Source organism: Carettochelys insculpta, chromosome 3 (genome assembly GCF_033958435.1).
Source record: "Carettochelys insculpta isolate YL-2023 chromosome 3, ASM3395843v1, whole genome shotgun sequence".
NCBI lineage: Eukaryota > Metazoa > Chordata > Testudines > Carettochelyidae > Carettochelys > Carettochelys insculpta.
Window position 1 is genome coordinate 160,023,861 of NC_134139.1, and position 19,033 is coordinate 160,042,893.

Sequence of the window (19,033 nt, forward strand, 5' to 3'; positions counted from 1 at the left end):
GCCTGCCTTAGTTTCAGGGTCTTCGATCTGCCACACAATTAGCATCAAGAACAAGAGGCGCATTTGATAATCTTGTGGTGCCTCCGAATCTCTCACTCCTCCCTTGACCATCTGGATTTTGTGATTGCCTTCACATGTACCTCTTACACATGCATGCATTGTTCACTCTCACAAACAAATGTTACACAACTTCTTTGTAACACCAGAAGGACAGTACAGTTCATTTTAAGAGCATGAGATAACTTCAACATCACCCAAAGGGAAACAAAGCATTAACCTGGAATCTCAAAGCGTGATCCAAAGATTGTTCTGGTCTTTTCCTGCCTCAGCATCAAGGTAGGCACTAGCAGTTTACCCAGTGCATATCTCCCAACAGCACTAGACCATTCCTTTCTGCTAATCAGAAAGGGTGACTGGCATGGTACAATAAGGCCCATTATACAGGATTTATGATCTTCATCATATTTAAATTTTCATACAAACACTAAAATATTGCATTTTGGGTACAACTGGTGGAGGGGAGAAGGAGGCTGGGTGCTGAGAGCTGGACTTTGTGAGGAGACAGGGAGGTTACTGTGAAGGACACGCTCAGGGGAGCTGGATAGAAGCTCCTGCCTGATATCTCCCGGTCTTAGAGCCTTGCCACAAGGGCTGAGAAGGTGCAAGGGTTCAGGGAATGTGGCTCAGGGACTACTGACAGCAGTTAAGGGGAGTGAAGGAAGGCAGGACAAAGCTGCTGCTAGAGGCTGGGAACCCAGAATAGTTGACAGATTTGGGTCCGTCCACTTCCCCCTTGTGTTGCACCTGGCCACACTGGAGCCTGACCTTTACAGACTACACTTTGCCCCTGAGTCAAGGGACTAGACTTTGTGGTTGCAGTTGGCCACAGTGGTGGAAGTGAGATTGAAGGCTACTGACACCTCAAGAATGGAGTAGTGGGCACTTCCAGAGGGCAGTGTCCTAAAGAAGACCCCACATTCCATGGAGATACAGTGGAGAGTGGAAGAGAAAATGGGCAAGGCATGGCCAGAAGGTCTCATAAGCCATAAACTGAGCTAATTCCCAGCAAGACTAGCAAGAGATTCCACAGCAGTGATATAATCTCTCATATTTCAATCCCCTCCCCACAATTTTGTTGCCTTTCTTTCTCTTCTGTGGTGTGTGTATGGCCTGTGATTTGATTATTTCTGTGGTTCAATGGCCTTAGGGTAGGGGAATCTTTTTTGGCCAACCAAGACAGGTTTCTCTCCCCTGACCTAGAGGTTCCAAATGCAGGGCTAACAAGTTGCTCCAAGTTGTGGCTTCCTCTCACAAATTGCTGCAAAGGCTACGTGTACACGAGCCCCAAACTTCAAAATGGCCACGCAAATGGCCATTTTGAAGTTTACTAATGAAGCACTGAAATGCATATACAGCACTTCATTAGCATGCGGGCGGCCGCGGCGCTTCGAAATTGACGCATCTCGCCACTGCGCATCTCCTCCAGATGGGGCTCCTTTTCGAAAGGACGCCGCCTACTTCGAAGTCCCCTTATTCCCATCAGTTCATGGGAATAAGGGGACTTCGAAGTAGGTGGGGTCCTTTTGAAAAGGAGCCCCGTCTGGACGAGATGCGCGGCGGTGAGGTGCGTCAATTTCGAAGCGCCACGGCCGCCCGCATGCTAATGAAGTGCTGTATATGCATTTCAGCGCTTCATTAGTAAACTTCAAAATGGCCATTTGCGTGGCCATTTCGAAGTTTGGGGCTCGTGTAGACACAGCCAAAAAGGCATTTGCTGACCTTGCAAGAAACCAAAGTCATCCTGTCCTTGGCTGGAAGAGCTCAATTTTGAGTTTTAAGCACTAAAACTGCCTGTGTGCTGTCCAGTCCTGTTGCTGCACAAGGAAACAAGACTTTGTGTGCACTTTTGTGAGGAACAACCCTTGACAATGAAGAATATACCACCAGCGTCAGCAATTCCTCAAACAGATACCAGTCCGTAAGGCCTTAGACTTTGGCTTTCTGTTTGACCAAAGCAGTAACACTTCCCTTAAAAGTCTGTCAGAAGTCAGGCTGGGGTTGCTCAAATAATAAGAGTCTTGGTTCTAAGTGTGCTACCTCTGCACCGCTGGAGGATGTGGGTCATGGCCAGCCAAGTTGGCTCAAAGTTGCATTGGGGATAAGCTCTCAGATAATTCTATAAGAGCTTAATATGCTGAACTCAGTTATCATCTCACAGTTTCATCAGCCTGCTATCTACAGCCTTATAGTGTGATGAAGCAAGCCGATATTTCACCATGTTTAGGCTTCATTTGGCATGATTTGTTTTGACAAGTTAAGCAGCAGCCCATAACTAACTGTTATTTTTCAAGATCATAACTTACTCTAAAGTCATGGTTTTGTAAAGAACATGAAAAGGGGCAAAATAAATCTTATAATAAAAGGTGGTGAATAGGTGTAAGGATATTAAGCTGTACTCACTGTCATGCTACTATTCTGAATCACTGTTCTTTTGGGTTTGCTGTATGTAGAGTATTGATTGTGTTCACATTATGGCTATCATATTAGTATATTGCCAGAAAACAGTCAAAAATAGTCTTCCACTCCTTGGTAGTGTTTGTGCTTATGAAGATAAGGAAATTCAAGATTTCATTTGGCTACTGCTGGAATAATTTGACATTTTGAACTTGTGCCCAAAGTGTTCAATGTAAAGTGGAAATCTGTCTGGTGCTCCAAAATATCACACAATCCATTCTTCTCATTATAAGAACATAACTGCAGTAGTTTTATTTTTACATTTTCATGGACATTACTAGAACGAACAGTTTTATAAAGAAATGAAATGAACTTACTTCTGTTTCATACCCATTCAATGCCACCTCATATCCTGTATGAGTTATAAAACTAAATTTTGCTTAAAGCAAATAAACCTAACAAAATTTAGAAATGAAATGTCACATTCTCTTCCAAGGTAATTCTATCTTCATCATCCGGACCCTGGGGAAGGAGGCCCTTACAGAAATCCATTGGGAGTATTTCCATTAGGAAATAATTTTCTACCCCATCACCAATGTCAGCTTGGAGCATGCACATAAGAGATCCACTCTGTGGGCACTACAGTGGAAATAAGGGATAATCGGATAAAAAATCCCCCATACCTCAATCTTTCATTACATGAACACATCACATGATTCATTGTCTAAAGCAAAGCTCTAAAATATAACCACATTTGCTCCATTCCCTCAGACAGAGACTAGCACCAACAGGATCACTAGCAAGCATTCTTAAAACTATGAAGAAACAGATTGACAGAGCCAGGCAGGTACCCAGAAGTAACCTTCTGTACAACAAAACCAACTAAGAAAGCCATAGAATGCCAGTGGCCATTACCTAGAGCCCCCAGCTAAAATCTCTCCAATGCATCATCAAGGATCTCAGATTCTCATAGATGATGATCAGTCATTGTCACAGAACTTGGGAGGCAGGCCAGTCCTTGCTTACAGATAGACCCTCAACCTGAAACATATACGACCAAATGCACACGCCACAACAGAAACACTAACCCAGGAACCATTCCCTGCAACAAATCCTATTGCCACTCTCTCTACACATTTACTCCTGTGACACTTCATATGACCTAACCATATCTGCTACACTATCAAAGGTTCATTCACCTGCACATCTATTAATGTGATTTATGCCATCATGTGCCAGCACTGCTCCTCTGCCATGTGCATTGGACAAACCAGACTGTCTGTACGCAACAGAATAATGGACACTAATCAGATATTAAGAACGGTAACATATGAAACCCAAAGGGAAATATTTTAATCTCCTTGGACACACAGTTACAGACTTGAAAGTTGCCATCATCAAGCAAACAACTTCAAAAATCAGCTGCAACATGAAACTGCTGAGCTGGGACTCATATACAAATTTGATATCATCAGAGTAGACCTTCTTATCCATATCCACCCTGACTGAATTAGCTCAGATGTAACACTCCCATCTCTGTATCCCTGATACTGTTTCTTTTTCTTTCACTTCTGTCCCGAGGAATTAGTAACCTCTCCGACCCACTCTGGGCCGCCCGGCCAGCGCAACCGGATAACAAGGCTCCCCATGGTATTTGTCCGGATCCTCAGAGACCCGCCCTCAAGGAGGTAGTGTGTTGCAGACCCACCCCACCCCCCACCAGTGAGAGAAACATGGGTAGTGCACGTGACCTCCACCTAGATTGCTCTTACCCCCTGCCCCCCGGCAGGCAGTGGCTGGCACGGAGAATGAAGACTGAGTGGGCACTGATCAAAAGTAAAACAAAGCAACAGTTTATTTAGTGATATAACAAAGAACAACAGCTAATAAATAAAACCTTTCCTATATCAACTAAAATCCTTAAAGATTTACTATTATCATTAACTGTTCCATGAAGGTGACCTGTACTGTGATCTTTATTAAACCGGAAGGCAAAACAGTTAAGTATAGTTAGGTAGGATTTGAGGGAGAGATGTGTTGAAAAATCCTCATCCTGTGGTGTTTGATGTGTCCCTGGCCATGGGCTGTGGTGTCTGTGTGTCTTTCTCTGCATCTTAGTCAAAAAACCTTAGGAACTGAGCTTTGAAAAAATCTACACTGTTTAATTGGTGGCTTTATTCCCTGTCAAATTCCATAGAAATTATATTTGTTTTTTGAAAAATTTATCTTAAAAATCTTAAAAATCCCTTTTTAAAATGCTGTGTAATATAAAGTACATCAAAGTGACTGTTGAGATTGTCAGTTAATATTAATATTCATAAGGGCCAATTAATATGTATGAGCTAGGCTTTGAAATCCTGTCAGCTGGTTGGTCCACTTCTGATGCCTCATGCATATGCAACACAGAATCTTACCTGGTCGCCGGGGCAACCAGGAGGAGGACCTGACACTGACAGGTTTTCAACCAGGTCCTCAGGTATTCTATAAAGGTCAGAGCTTGAGGCCACCAGTTCAGTTGCGTCAGTTGCGTCCAGACCCCTGAGGTGAGAAGAAGTGACCACGCTGAAGTCGCCACTGGCTGCAAAGCCAGAGGCCGCATCGTCAGGAAGTCGGTGCTGAACTCTGTTCAGTGACTGCAAAGAAGAGTGCCCTGTTGGACTTCTGTTATGGGCTGGAGCCATCATTGGAGTAGCGTGGACCTTCGTGTCAATCAACTCTCACTAGCCATCATGGGACGTAGAAGAAAGAAGGAATGACTATAGGAACTCAGACCTGGCAGTTAGAGTCATCATGGGCCAGAGAAGAGCTCCAGTTTATCACCTTTTAAAGGCTCCAGGTTTCTGGAGGGTTTGCTCACCCCAGCTGATGCTGCCTGACGAGCGCGCGCCCTGGGAAGGGGGCAAACCGCAGCAGCGGTCCTGCCCTTCTCACTGACCATTGCTGTGGCCGGTGACGAGAATAAAGGCTGTTTCTTTAATCACCTCAAATTCAAACAGTTTTTTTGTTGTACCATGCTGGTTTTTTTCCCTCTGTTGTTTTTCTCTGTCTCCCCTGTCAGGGCTTGCACGGCGCTGTAAAAACTTGCCCGTGCGGGCCATAACTTCTTAGCTTCCTTATCAAGAGAGTACAGGCCCAGCGCCTGGACACAGAGCAAGGAAAAGAGGTAACCAGAAGTACACTTTGTATACATCCACCATAAAGTAAGTATCTTTTAAATTTGGTAGGTCTCTTAATAAAGCAATAGATAGAATTCTTAGGCTTAAAGTCACAGTGACCTAATTTTTGCAGGCTTAATTGCCTTTATAGTTTGTTTATGTCAAGGTTATGTAAACTATAGGTGGTAGGCTGGGACTGCCCCAGTTCCACCATTGTGACTAAGATTTTGTAACCCCTTTCCACACTAGTTTTGTAAAGCACAGGGGGTTGTGTTTAAAGCCAGCCCAAGAGCTCACCCATACGTCACATTAAGATAAAGGTTTGTTTTATACTGACCCGTTAAAGGGACAGAACCCACATTTTTGGAACTACCCTAGTAGGTGATTCCAAAATCGAGATCTGCTCCCCCTGGATCGAAAGGGAGGTTGAGCATCCAAGTACGGGGTTGAGGACCTGATGGTTCTCCCCAACCTGCCTCGCGTGGGAGTAGCGCCCCACAGCAGGCCGTATATTATTGTTTTGAGTCAGCACCTCTGTAATTAGAGGGCTGTAAGATCTCCTATGTTTAATTATTTTCCCTTTACAGCATCCACCGAAGAAAGCATGCAGTTCCTGGGATGCATATTCGTAAGTGAAGGGCTAATTTGAGGTTGCTGCCTGTTGCAGCATTACATAGTTCAAGGGCTCAAGTTCTAAATTATAAATCTCTGTGCTAGGAGTTAGCTGTGTGTGGGGTAATATTCTTAGCTTGTTATTTGAGGCTACTTAGTTTCCTTCTTCCCTTTTTGTTTGTATCCCTTTTTGCCCTTAATAAGCTTGCCTTGTGTTTTCGTCTTAAAAAGCCTCAGCTTTTCTTCCAGGTTAAGGCAGTTTTTCTCCACTGCTATACCTGCGTTTCTCTGTGGCTCTTGAGGCATTGAGATCTGTAGATATAACATGGGTCTGCACCACAACCCTGTACAGCCCCACTGAGATTGGTCATCATGCACACCGCACTGCGTTGGGGGGGAAAATCCAGTGGGGCACTTCACTGATACCTTTAGTGTATACGGTTGAGTGTCCTGGAGCAGAGAGATTTGAAACTTCTGCACTTTTGCACATTTGTGTGTCATGCCTCAGTTTCTCCTGTTGCACGTAATCTCTCTTGCTGTCCTGCAAGAAGACATAGAAGTATTTGAGCCTTTATGGCTACCTCCGTAGAGGTGTGGGCAAGGATTGCTTGACCCTACCCGCCAATATTTATCTGTATGCTTCTTTGGGACGAGGCAAGGGTGCTACTCCCCGCCCACTATCCCTGACCAGGTCGCTACTCCGGCCCAAACGGATGAACCTTGGAGGCCCCACCAGATTTGCTCTCAAGGCCAACCTACAGACTGGGATACTATTGCCCCACAGCCTGTGCTTGAAGCTTTTAAAGATAGGTAAGGTGAAAGGTAAGTTTGGGTGTCAGGAGGCAATGCCTTCACCGTAATAACCACGCCATACAGTGACAGGTTTAAACTTTAACTATTTAAATGCCCTATGCTATTTATACTAACCACTATGCTAATTAATTTAAACTATTAACTATAAAATATTAAGTAAATGTACAGCTTTAAATCATTTAAGTATGGGTATTCAGGCCTGGCCCTAAAGTTGGGCCCCAGGGACTCTCCTCCGCTTGTCCCAGAAGAGGGCATGGCAGGGAAATGACCCCTGCCCCTCTGTGAGGGGTCCCAGTACCCAAAAGGTATATGTCTCTTTAAATGTGTGGTAAAAGCCAATATTGGTAATGCGGCTTCAGGCTACACCACGGGCCTTGTGAGAATTTTGCGTGTCTTGTCAGTCCAGTAGAAGAAGTCACGTCCAGTGTAGCAAGTGTTGGTGTTGGGGAGCGCTGGTGATGTCACGCGATGGCGGGCCCCTGGTTATGCCGTCAGGTATGCAGTACCCCCACCGGAGTGGGGGCCAGTTCGCCACCTGGCGATTTGGCCGAGGGACCCACTTGCCGCTCCTCGAAGCAATGCGATGCTTGGGGCTGGTGTGGCACTGGTGTGCTGGTGCAGCTTCTGCGCCAGTCAGGCCACACAGGTAGGCCAGGCGCTTCAATGATTTTAGTCAGCTCTTGGCAAGCGCTGCCAGGTACAGCGAGTGCTGCTGTGATTTTAGCTCTCCCTTCAGCTAGCGCCTGACCTCAGGGCTCAGCGGACGCAGTAAAACTGCCATGCTTCACTGTACAGGGTAACGGAGACTAGTCCGAGTCCCCAGGGGCCACAGAATGGGCTGCAAGCCCTGAATTTATAGTCTGAGTTCATACATAATTCATTAGATCATTATCATATAAAGATTCCATGCACCTGTTTTCAACCAGGTCCTCTGTGTTGCCGAAGATGCTGGAAAAGCTTACCTTCGGCCAATCAGAGGCCTGGAATTTAAACCTGTGATCATGAATAATTCATGAGTTCAGGTTACCGGGAAAACCAACTGACTCAGAGTGACCATTGGTGGGGGGGGGGCTGCTAAATGGCAGCCTATGAGACTTTAGATTTTTCATGTGCCTGCATTGATGTTTTACAGCCAAAGGTTTGTTTTCCCTGGCCCATGGGGACGATTATGCCCAAGGGATGAAAAATCCCTGACAACTTCATGCATCTGATGAAGTGAGTTACAGCTCATGAAATCATGAGATAATAAAATCGGTAGTCTTTACTGGACTCATTGTTGAAGCTAATGTAACAGCAAATGTGGTCCATGGAAACACAATATAAGTACATACTCCAAATTGCAAATTCAACCTCTTAAATCGCAAAAGAAAAACAAAAAGCCAATTTGTATATTAATGGCAAATGATAATAGAGTTGTAAAGTAACAGACCGCTCTGGGTGACATTGGACAGCAAATATACCCATGTTTTCTAATGATCTGTGGTTGCAAAAGATCAAGACAAATTTTAGGTGACCAAGCAAAGGTATCAAAGCATGGAGCAGGAAGGTCACCTTTCATTTGAACAATTCACTTGCTAACACATCTAGAATACTGAAATGGGGGAAGTGGTGTTTGCTTCAGGTATCTGTGTCACTTCCATGCTTACCTATTCTTACTTATAAATGCAAAAAGGTTAAGCATGTTCCTAGTGAAATGTGTAGGTACACACCCCAGATGAGTCAAATTCATAGAAAGTCTCTTGAAAGATTTGGAATTTGGCAGTTTGTAATAAAAAGAGATTAATTTTGGAAGGGTCCCAGCAAACACAACAACTTTATAAGGAAAATTAAGAAGAAATAATGATATTCAGTGCAGTGGTAACATTTGAAAATAATCCAGTAGACTTTTAGGACAAAGCAATCATAGAGCAGACACAATATCCAACAACATTTTGGGCTGCAGGCAGAAAGAAGCAGCTGGTTTGGGGCTTTCAACGCTAGCTAGCACTAAGAATTGCTCAATTAAATTACATCTGCCTGCCTACAAGATGCATGCAGTTAGGATTCTTGCTTTGCTTAGGTATGGTACAACCACATTTGGAATAGTGAATTCAGTTCTGGAAACCACATTACCGTAAATGGAAGCAAACTGGAAAAAGGTCAAAGGAAAGAAACTAAAATAATTGTCAGAAAATCTATATTTATTACAGGCATCTGTATGTTTTGATTGCCATGTTAGCTATGCATCCTTCATAGTTCTGAAACTAAAGAGGAAAGAATATGGCCTCTACCCTGACAGAATTTATGCACATGTTTAACTCTGCACTGAACGTTGTCAGTCCTGGTGAAGTCAGTATGTAAAGTTCAGCATGTGTGTGTTTGCTGGATTAAGGACAAAGAGGGCTTAGTATCTCTATTTGGGTATCAGATGGTTATATGATGATGTGGGGGGGGGGTACTACCATACTATTCCTATATAACTCAGAAAGTATTAACACCAATGAAGGAGGGAATTATTTAGGGTAGTACCAAGGGACACAAATAATAAAATTAAAATGAAATTAAGAAATAAACAATTTAGGCCTACTATCAGGAAGCCCATCTAGTCTCACATAGGAGTGGTGGGAAGTTTCTGAGATTTAAAACTAATCTGAGTTTAAAAGCTATCCCAATATTTAACAAAAATAGCAACTATTTCTTTATTTACATGAACAACAATCTTGTTACTTTTTTACCTATTATCAATTACCTTGTGTTGATCCTAACATTACTACATAATTAATTTGCTGGTTTTGAAAAAACTAGATCAATGCACATAAATTGTAAACATAACAATGTCTAACCATAGCTCTTTTTTTTCTTTGCTACTTCTCTGGAGCAGAGGTAAAAACAATACATTTTTAAATGACGTATTTAAAATTTGTTAATACATTTTTAATGGCCTGCCTAAATACAGATTTATGTACATAGTAGAGTCATGCTCACTGTCCACAGGCTTGTCTTTAATGAACAAATTTATCTGGATGATGATCTGCAGTGATATGTTTAATGACTCAAGTAACTCTTTGAACATTTATCTGTTTGTATTTGGCATATTATCAGTTACAAAGCACCTCTGTGCACAGCCCTGAATCCCTAGGCTATTTTATATCAACTGGTTGTTACAGAGGAGTAGGACACATGACCCTGTGCAGCACTCATTTGTTGACCCTTCCTATTAGAAAGAATTAGTGATTTGCAGAAGGTTGTTGAATGAGTTGTGAATACTCACTATAGCAGATGTGCCCTGTTTACATCACTATATTAAAAAGTGAGTGTGATCCTCTGGTCAGAGAAAGTTTTGTGAGGAGAAATGGAGTCCAGACTTTAGAAAGAGACTGGTTTGGGGAGAAAGCTTAAACTGAAGATTATCCTCTATCTGAGTTACCGATACCACGAAAGCTCAGAAAGGTATAAGGATGACCTTATTATTGTCCATAATAGAGGTGTGTAAGGAAACAAGACCCCACCCATGGGTAACAGGACTTAACGCTCTTTGCACCCCAGATCCTGGTGTGGGAGGAAGAGAAAGGGCTACATGCTTGACACTCTGTGACACCATCCAGGGTACAGTCTTACTTTGAACAGCAGTCCCTTTACTCCGCACAACCTATGAGTGCTATGGCCAGCCACTCATGAATTATACTGCAGCAACACCAGAGAATTCCCCATCAAAAACTTTTCCCCAGAAATATGCACCTGGCACTGTTTAGCTCTCTCCTGGACAATACAAGCTCGTATAATGTCTGTCATTTTATTAATAGAAAATTATATGGATGCACCCTGTTATCTCAAATAGCATTTCCCGAACACTTCCATGAAAGGATGCTTCTCTAGATGAAAAAAATAAAAAATAAAAAATTAAAAGAACAACCACTTTATTAACTACTGAAAGGTTTTAAGGGACTATAATTAACGAGGCATTAAAATAGGAATTGGCTACAAAGAAATGCAAGGTACAGCAAACCTAACAGCTAACAATTTGGCAAACCTAGTGAATTCAAAGCAAAAGTCTCTCACCGCAGTTTTACTGGCTAAATGCCATTCCGAGAGGACTCCTCTCTCAGTCCAGTGGCACATCCAGATAGAGTTCAAGAGACAAAATCTGGGGGGATGGAAACCTGTTCTGTTTCTTTGCTAAGATGAAAATTTCTTGCTTGCAGCCGTTTACCTGCCAAAGAATGACCACTTAACCAGGGGTTTGAGCCATTTGAGTCCATTGGCACCTAGCTGCAGCATCAGTTGGAGTTTTGTCCCTGAGGAATTGGTCTGGGGGCTGTTTCCCTAGACTTCATTTTAGTACTACCATGCAGTGGAATGGGGCAGGGAATCTTTTTTGGTTCAGGAGCCACTGACCTACAGAAAAATCAGGGTCCACACACGCTGATAAGCAAAAAATAAAAAAAAAAAACAACCTTCACTGACCTGGTCCCCAAGTGAGAAACAGGAAAAAAAACACTCCCCTCACTGCTCCCCATCAGGCTGCAGCCCCTTGGGGAGTAGGGGATAGGCACCAAAGTTCAGGCCTAACCCTTAGGACCAGATTAAGTCCGCTGGGGGCTCAGGGCTAGTGCATTTTGTTGGTCCACCCATGATCCTGAGTGGGGCCAAAAACAAGGGTTCAGTGTGCAGGAGGGGGCTACCAGGGAGTGTGTTAGGGCTAGGAGTGTGGGTTCTGAGCAGAGATAGGGAGCAGGAGCAGGCTGGGGTTGTGAGGTGTGGGTAGAAGGAAGGGAGCAGGAATGGATTGGAAGTGCAGGGTCTTAGGCAGAAGGAGAGGGACGGAGGGGACAGTGGTTTGGGGTGCCCACCTGACACAGTTCCCAGGAGGGCACAGGTATCTTTGCACAGCTTTGAGTGCTGCAAGGAAACACTGCTTGCATACCCAACCTCCCACTGCTCCCAATAGGTGCAAGTCCTGTCCAATGGGAGTGATAGAGAAATGCTGGCAGGCAGCTCTTCCTTCCCCCTGCCAAGCACATCCCACTGGACAGCCTCAGCCTATGGCTTGGCTTGTTCAGGCCTGTGAGGCTCAGGGTTCCTGCTTCGTGGAGGAGAGCCAGAGCTGTTGCTCCAGCTATGACAAGCCCCCACGAGACTGACACACCAATGCAGGCTCACCCCACTGTGCAGAGATGAGCCCCCAGCCTTGTGGGCTGGATCAAAGTAAGCCAAGGGACACATCCAGCCCAAAGGCCATGGCTTCTCCACTATTGCAAGTAGAAACTTATACTGTACATACAATATTGCTACACATATTTTACCAGGACAATAATGATCAGTCACTGGTGAGTTTTCAGATAGTGTTACAAGGCCCAGTTTGTACAAAATGTATTAAAGTATTGAGAAAAGGGCAGACATAGGGATACACTTTCCCCTTCTTCAAACTGCATATGGGGTGGGGGGAGAAGGCACAAAATATGTGTGGAGCTATGTCTTGGACATGCCCAATATGCTGGTCTGTGAGTGCACCTGGCACCAATAGAAAGCAAATATCACCTTTTTCAAAAGCTCCAATAACTTTCTTCATACTTACATAGGTAAGGATCAGAGCAGGAAATATGGCCCTGCCAAGGTCAGGGCCTTATGGATCATTCTAACTCAGATGTGAGCTTTATTTTTAGCAAGGTGGGAATCCTATCTTCTTCAAGACTTTCAATGGAAATGTTTACACCTCTGTAAGTCATGATCCAGACATACGGACTTAGTTGGAAGATGCACTTTAAGAAAAATTAAATATTATGTTTTCAATTATTTATATCTTTTTCTCCCTCTCTTCTATGAATTCATTTTATCTCTCTGATCTCTTTGCAGAGACTATTTATTATATTTTATATTAAAGAATTTATGCTCTGTTATTGTGATCTGATCTCTTTGGCCATTTGAGATGAATGTTTCTGTTTGGTTTGTAGAAGCACTTTTTTGCTACGTCTACAAAAGAGGCTTTTTCCAGTAAAACAGGGCTTTTCTCAGAAAAACCCACAGAGTGTCTGCTCACAAATTGTGCTTAGTTGACAGCCTCTTGACAAAACTTGGCACATTCTCCGGCAGCGTAATACTGCTCTACATTCAGGTACAAGGCCTTTCTTGACAGTTTTCTGTTAACAAAACAACCATGTAGATGTTCTGGAGCCATTTTGTCAATGGACAGGGCTTCCAGTTCACTGGGAAGCCCTGGTGCATAGCCTCCAGACAGCCATTCAGTCAAGAGAGGGCAGGACAATTTGACTACTCTCTGTTGGCAGAGCATATTGCTCTTTCAGTCTGCTTTCGTATGTGGAAGCAATCTGTCGACAGAAGTTTTGCTGGGACATCCCTTCTGACAGTCACTTCTGTCAACAGATCCTTCTTGCATAGATGTAGCTTTTAACTTTAAAACATTCCATTTAAGTCAAGGCTTCAGTAAAGACATCCATAGTTTTAAAATAGCATTGGCAATCCTCATTGAAAGTTCAGGTATGTCTATGCAGCTGTGTTAAATGAGGCACGGATTTAAATATCTTATGTCTCATTTTCATGCTTGCATGGGCTCTCAATGTGGGGAGAGATTACTCAGTGGTTTGAATATTGACCTACTAAACCCAGGGTTGTGAGTTTCTTCCTTGAAGGGGTCATTCAAGGACATAGGGCAAAATAGTGAGGGGAAGTGGGGGAAAAAAGTGGGATGGTGCTGGTCGTGCCAAGAGAGCAGGCAACTGGACTCAATGACTTGCCCAGGTTCCTCTCAGTTCTATGAGATGTGTATCTCCATTTATTTATATTTAGAAGAGCTGATTTCAAAAGCCAAAACAGCCATGTAGCCCCCTTCCTAATTTTTTTCAGGAAGAAGGCTGCTTTCAAAAGCAGGGTTTCCTTTCAAATGAACCCCATCTACACACTTGTTTGGCTTTCAAATCAACTGCACTGGAATCGAGATCCCACTCAAGTATGCAAATGAGGTGCAAGACACTTAAATCTGTGCCTCATTTGCATTTCCAGTCAGCCATATTTGCATTCCTTTTCTGAAAGGGAGGGACAGTGTAGTCACAGCCAAAGAGATGTTCCAGAATAGCTTATTTCACACTAATGCTGCTACACGTAAAATGCATTTCAAAATAGCACTTAGGTATTTCAAAATAGAGCATTTACACACAATAGAGCCTATCTCAAAATAAAGCCATTGTGCACACTATGGCTAATTTCAAAATAGGCTCTATTTCCTGTCTAGACAGCCCCTATTTCAAATACCTGTTCTGAAAGAGGCGCTATTCCTCATGGAATGAGCTTTACCTATTTCAAAATAAGCCAACTGCTATTTCAAAATTATTTTTGTGTTGTGTAGATGCTAGCAAAGTTATTATGAAATAATGGCTGTTATTTCAAAATAACTTTGCTGTATAGATAGCCTCTTAGTGTTGTTGCTTGGCTTAAATAAGTGAGTTTGATTTAAATATGTTTACAGCAGTTGAAAAGCCTGTATAGTGAACAGTGGTACTCATGTTTATTTCAATTCCACGTGAGAGACCTGACATGTTTGTTACCTCTATTGATTATTAAATGAGTGCTACTTAAAAAAATCTGCATATAATTTACTACAGCTTGAATGTCCAGTGACGAAGAACTTTTTAATTACTGGTGCCTGGTTAACATCTTACCCATGTCACTACTGGCTGATAGTTAGTATTGATGATGGCCATAGGGTGAGCCTTTTAAAAAGAATTGTTGTTTTGAGCCCAGTTCTGGGTAGACCAGTGTAAAAGCATGCTCTTCATATTCATCATTCTTCATGACAATCCAGAAGAGGTCAAGAATGGGCTAGAAATGAAGGATGAACTAATATATTTAGTGTCAGAGAGGTAGCCAAGTTAGGCTGTGTCTTCAAAACCAAGAAGTTCTGTGGCACCTTATAGACTAACAGATATTTTGGAGCATAAGTTTCATGGGCAAAGACCCACTTGATCAGCAGGTCTTTACCCACAAAAGCTTATGCTCTAATATCTTTAGAGAGATTTTTAGGAGGGTTAAGTGATATGACTGTCTGAGTCCTGCAAGCACTTAGGTAGATTCTCAACTTAAAGCATATATACATAGATAAGTTGTGGTAGCATTCGGGAGAGACACTGTCTCCCCCGCAGTACCCCTGCCAAATTTTTAATTGATATGTGGGGTGCCCCCACATGCCCCCCCTTCTCCTCTGTGTGATCATCCTTGCACTCCTTCTCCGTCTGTAACTCCTGCACATGTGCATTCCTACTGAAATTAAATTAAGTACCTACTTAAGTTGCTTATGACCTAGCTGGACTGGCGACAGAGTGCTCTGTGCCCTGCAGAATGAATACATAGAAAGGAGATAAAAAGCTATAATCAAAGCAAAGGATCAGAGAGGTAGCCGGTTACCTGTCTGCATATTAAAAAATGTCCATCGGATGCTCCTAGCAGCATTACAAAGAAATTTGGCTTGAATTCCCATCGATGAGTCACTCTCATACAGATACATGGCTAGTATGAAATATTATTTTGCTTTTAAATAGCCCATCATCCAAAGATCTCAAAGTGTTAAACGGTAAGCTTCACAATGCAGCATTATCCAGATTTTACAGCTGAGGAAACTGAGATGCAGAGGTTAAGTGTCTTGTCTAAGTGAGATGCAGAGGAAAAAATCATACATGTGTTCTGATTCCTAGTCCAGTACTTTATCTAGTAGATCTCACTACCTCATCCTAAAGATAGTCACTGTTATTCTGAGCTTTCACTGTTATTCAGAGCTTTATTTATAGCAGTGTTTCCCAATTGGTGCTCCACAAAACCCTGGGTAAAAATAAGGGTTCCACAAGAAACTTCTACTACAACTTCCCTTTTATGACTTAGAACAATAATAATTAATATTTAAGCATTTGTGAATTTCATTCAAATTAAAAAAAATCATTTGTGTTTGTCTCCATACGTGTCCCTGTGTAATGCCAGCTTAGCCAGAGAGTAGAGATGATAATGTCACTACTCAGCACTGTGCGATTCCCTGTTATACACCACTGTAAATCCCCGTACTCACTCGCAGGGAGTGTGGATCATTTTGGGTGGCTTGTGTCAAGAACATGCAGCTTTATCAAGGCATGCAATCTGTCAGTTGTTATCCCTCTCCAGCACATATTTGTGCAAAACTGGGTTCTTGAGTTATGCAGCAAAAAAAAACCAAAATACAGAAATTGATTGAATGCCACACTGGATATGTGAATCCAACTTTCCAGTATTACACCAAATATAAAAAGAATTTGACAAGAAAGTAAGAAAAAACACTTTTTGCATTGAAAACTGCAATTAAACTCAGTGTTGATCTCATGACCTTGTTTAGCATTTGTTCATAATTATTCCAACTTATTTGTGGTCTACTTTTTCAACTCCATTTAGAAAACTGTTATTGGGGTTCTGCAAGATTCTTTTGAGATTACAAGGATTCCATGACCAAATGAAATTGGGAAACAGTGCTTAATACAATAAAGACTCCATGTCACATGTTTGGGGTATATTATAGAGGTAGATATCTATAGTACAGATACTGTAGATGTTAAACTGCTATTTTGAATAGATACTGAAAATATGCATGTATGTTTTACCTCAGGTTGTGTACATGAAGGACCAACCAATATTTTGATAAGATCGTTTCTTCTGGCTTTTACCTTCAGGCCATTTTCAAACTGAATCATTTCAAGAAGCTGCTCTGAGCCAGAAGAAGCCTGGAGAGGGAGAGTGGTTTCTCAAAGACTTTGTATATAGTAGCACCCCTGGAGTGATTAATAGCTGAAGTTTATAGAAGTATGATTTCAATTTTTCCCTTAAAATGCGGATCGAGCAATTTTGCCAGCACATATTCTTCTTTGTCAAACATTTCACTTATTGTAGGCTTTGCAGACAGCTTCAGAACAATGTCTGTTGCCAGTTTTTCTGCAGCTAGCTGCTTTTGATCATCTAAAGGCAGGGGATGGGTTGGATTTTTTCCAGCACAATATAAAGTTACATTACTTTACCTGATTTGCAACAGTATCTTGTGAAGTCAAAAGACATCCTATGGGACCAAAGGGAACAGAGAGGCAACCAACATTCCAAACCCAGAGATTAAGGTGACATCCCTGTGACCTCTTTTTTGATGTGGTAAGTTCCTCTGCACCGAATATATACATGACAATTTAAAGGGTACCCCAGATTCTGATTCACATTGTGACACCCAGCCCCTTGACTTCAGCAGGAGACAGACATTGGTGCTTGCTATCAATTCCCTGACACCTCCAGTAATTTAGCTGCCATAAAAATCTCCTCTAGATTTTGCAGTCCCTTAATTTGACTTGCAGGTTAACAATAGATGCACTCCAGTTTCCGCGTACTTGAACAATTTTCCCTGTTGTGTTCAGTCCACTATACACTGAATGCTTATGGCAATGCCAAATATGCTGCCCCAAAGGAATAGTGTGTAGGTCAGCTTGAATGATTCACCTTAGAATCAGCACCCTGTTCCATACCACAGTACCAAGATCTGGTTACAGAGAAGACAATTAAAAGTTTATTAACAGAAATCAAGATTCAACAGACAGGATAAGCCTAATCAAAAGAGGAGAGTTACATATAAAATGAAATTGAGACATGCCATCTAGATGCTGAAATTCACACGTTAACCACCTGTCAAAAGCAGCCTTATCTCACGTAAAGTCTTTTGCAGCATTTCCATTTAAGGCTGGGCGTGATCCCATTTTCATGACTATAAGCATATTATTCACCTATGTAGTGCAAATACCTGCTCGTGAAAAACTGTACATCTTGGGTGACTTCAATGCAAGAGTTGGAGCTGATTGGGCCTCATGGTCTTCTTGCTTAGGACACTTCGGTGTGAGAAAAATGAATGACAATGGACAGCATCTCCTTGGACTGTGCACGTACCACAATCTGAGCATCAGAAACCCATTCTACCGAACGAAGCCACAGCACAGAGTGTCGTGGAGACACCCACGCTCGAACCACTGGCATCAACTAGACGTGGTCATCACAAGGCATAATAACCTCAAAAACGTCCTTCTGACACACAGCTATCATGGTGCTGACTGTGATACAGATCACTCGCTAGTTTGCTCCAAGCTCAAGCTGAGACCCAAGAAGCTGTACCGCTCTAAACCTGCTGGAAGGCCCTGCATTGACGCCAGAAAGACGGCAAACTCGGAGAAAGCTGAAAAGTTCAGAGAAACCCTCCAGGAAAATCTGCGCAGCGGCTCTGGGGGCGCCGATGCGACATCCAAATGGCAGCATCTGAGGGATACAGTTTACAACACGGCCTTGTCGGTGTTTGGAAGAAGAGCTAGAAACACGAATGACTGGTTCAAAGCTAACTCCGATGAGATGATTCCAGTCATTGAAAAGAAGCGTGCTGCACTCCTGGAGTACAAACGCTCACCGAGCCAGAGTACCCAGCAAGCACTTACAGAGGCCAGAAGAACAGTACAGCAGAAAGCCAGGCGCTGTGCCAACAACCACTGGCTCGAGCTATGCAGCAGCATCCAGACCTGTGCCGACTTTGGTAATCTCAGAGGAATGTACGAGGGTATGAGGAAGGCATTAGGACCCACCCAGAACAAGACGGCACCTCTGAAATCCAAATCTGGTGAAGTCATTGCTGACAAAGCCAAACAGGTGGAGCGCTGGGTTAAGCACTATGCTGAGCTGTACTAACATGAGAACGTTGTGGTTGACGCAGCCCTCGATGCCGTTGAGCTCCTACCAGTAATGGACGAACTGGATCAGGAACTGACTGTGGATGAACTGAAGAGAGCCATCGACAGCATTGCAGCAGGAAAGGCCCCTGGTCAGGATGGTATACCACCAGAGGTAATCAAATGTGCCGCGGACACACTCCTGGAACCCCTGCATGAGCTACTGTGCCTGTGCTGGAAAGAGGGTGAGGTTCCACAGGATATGCGCAACGCTAACATTGTAACACTGTATAAGAACAAAGGAGACAGAAG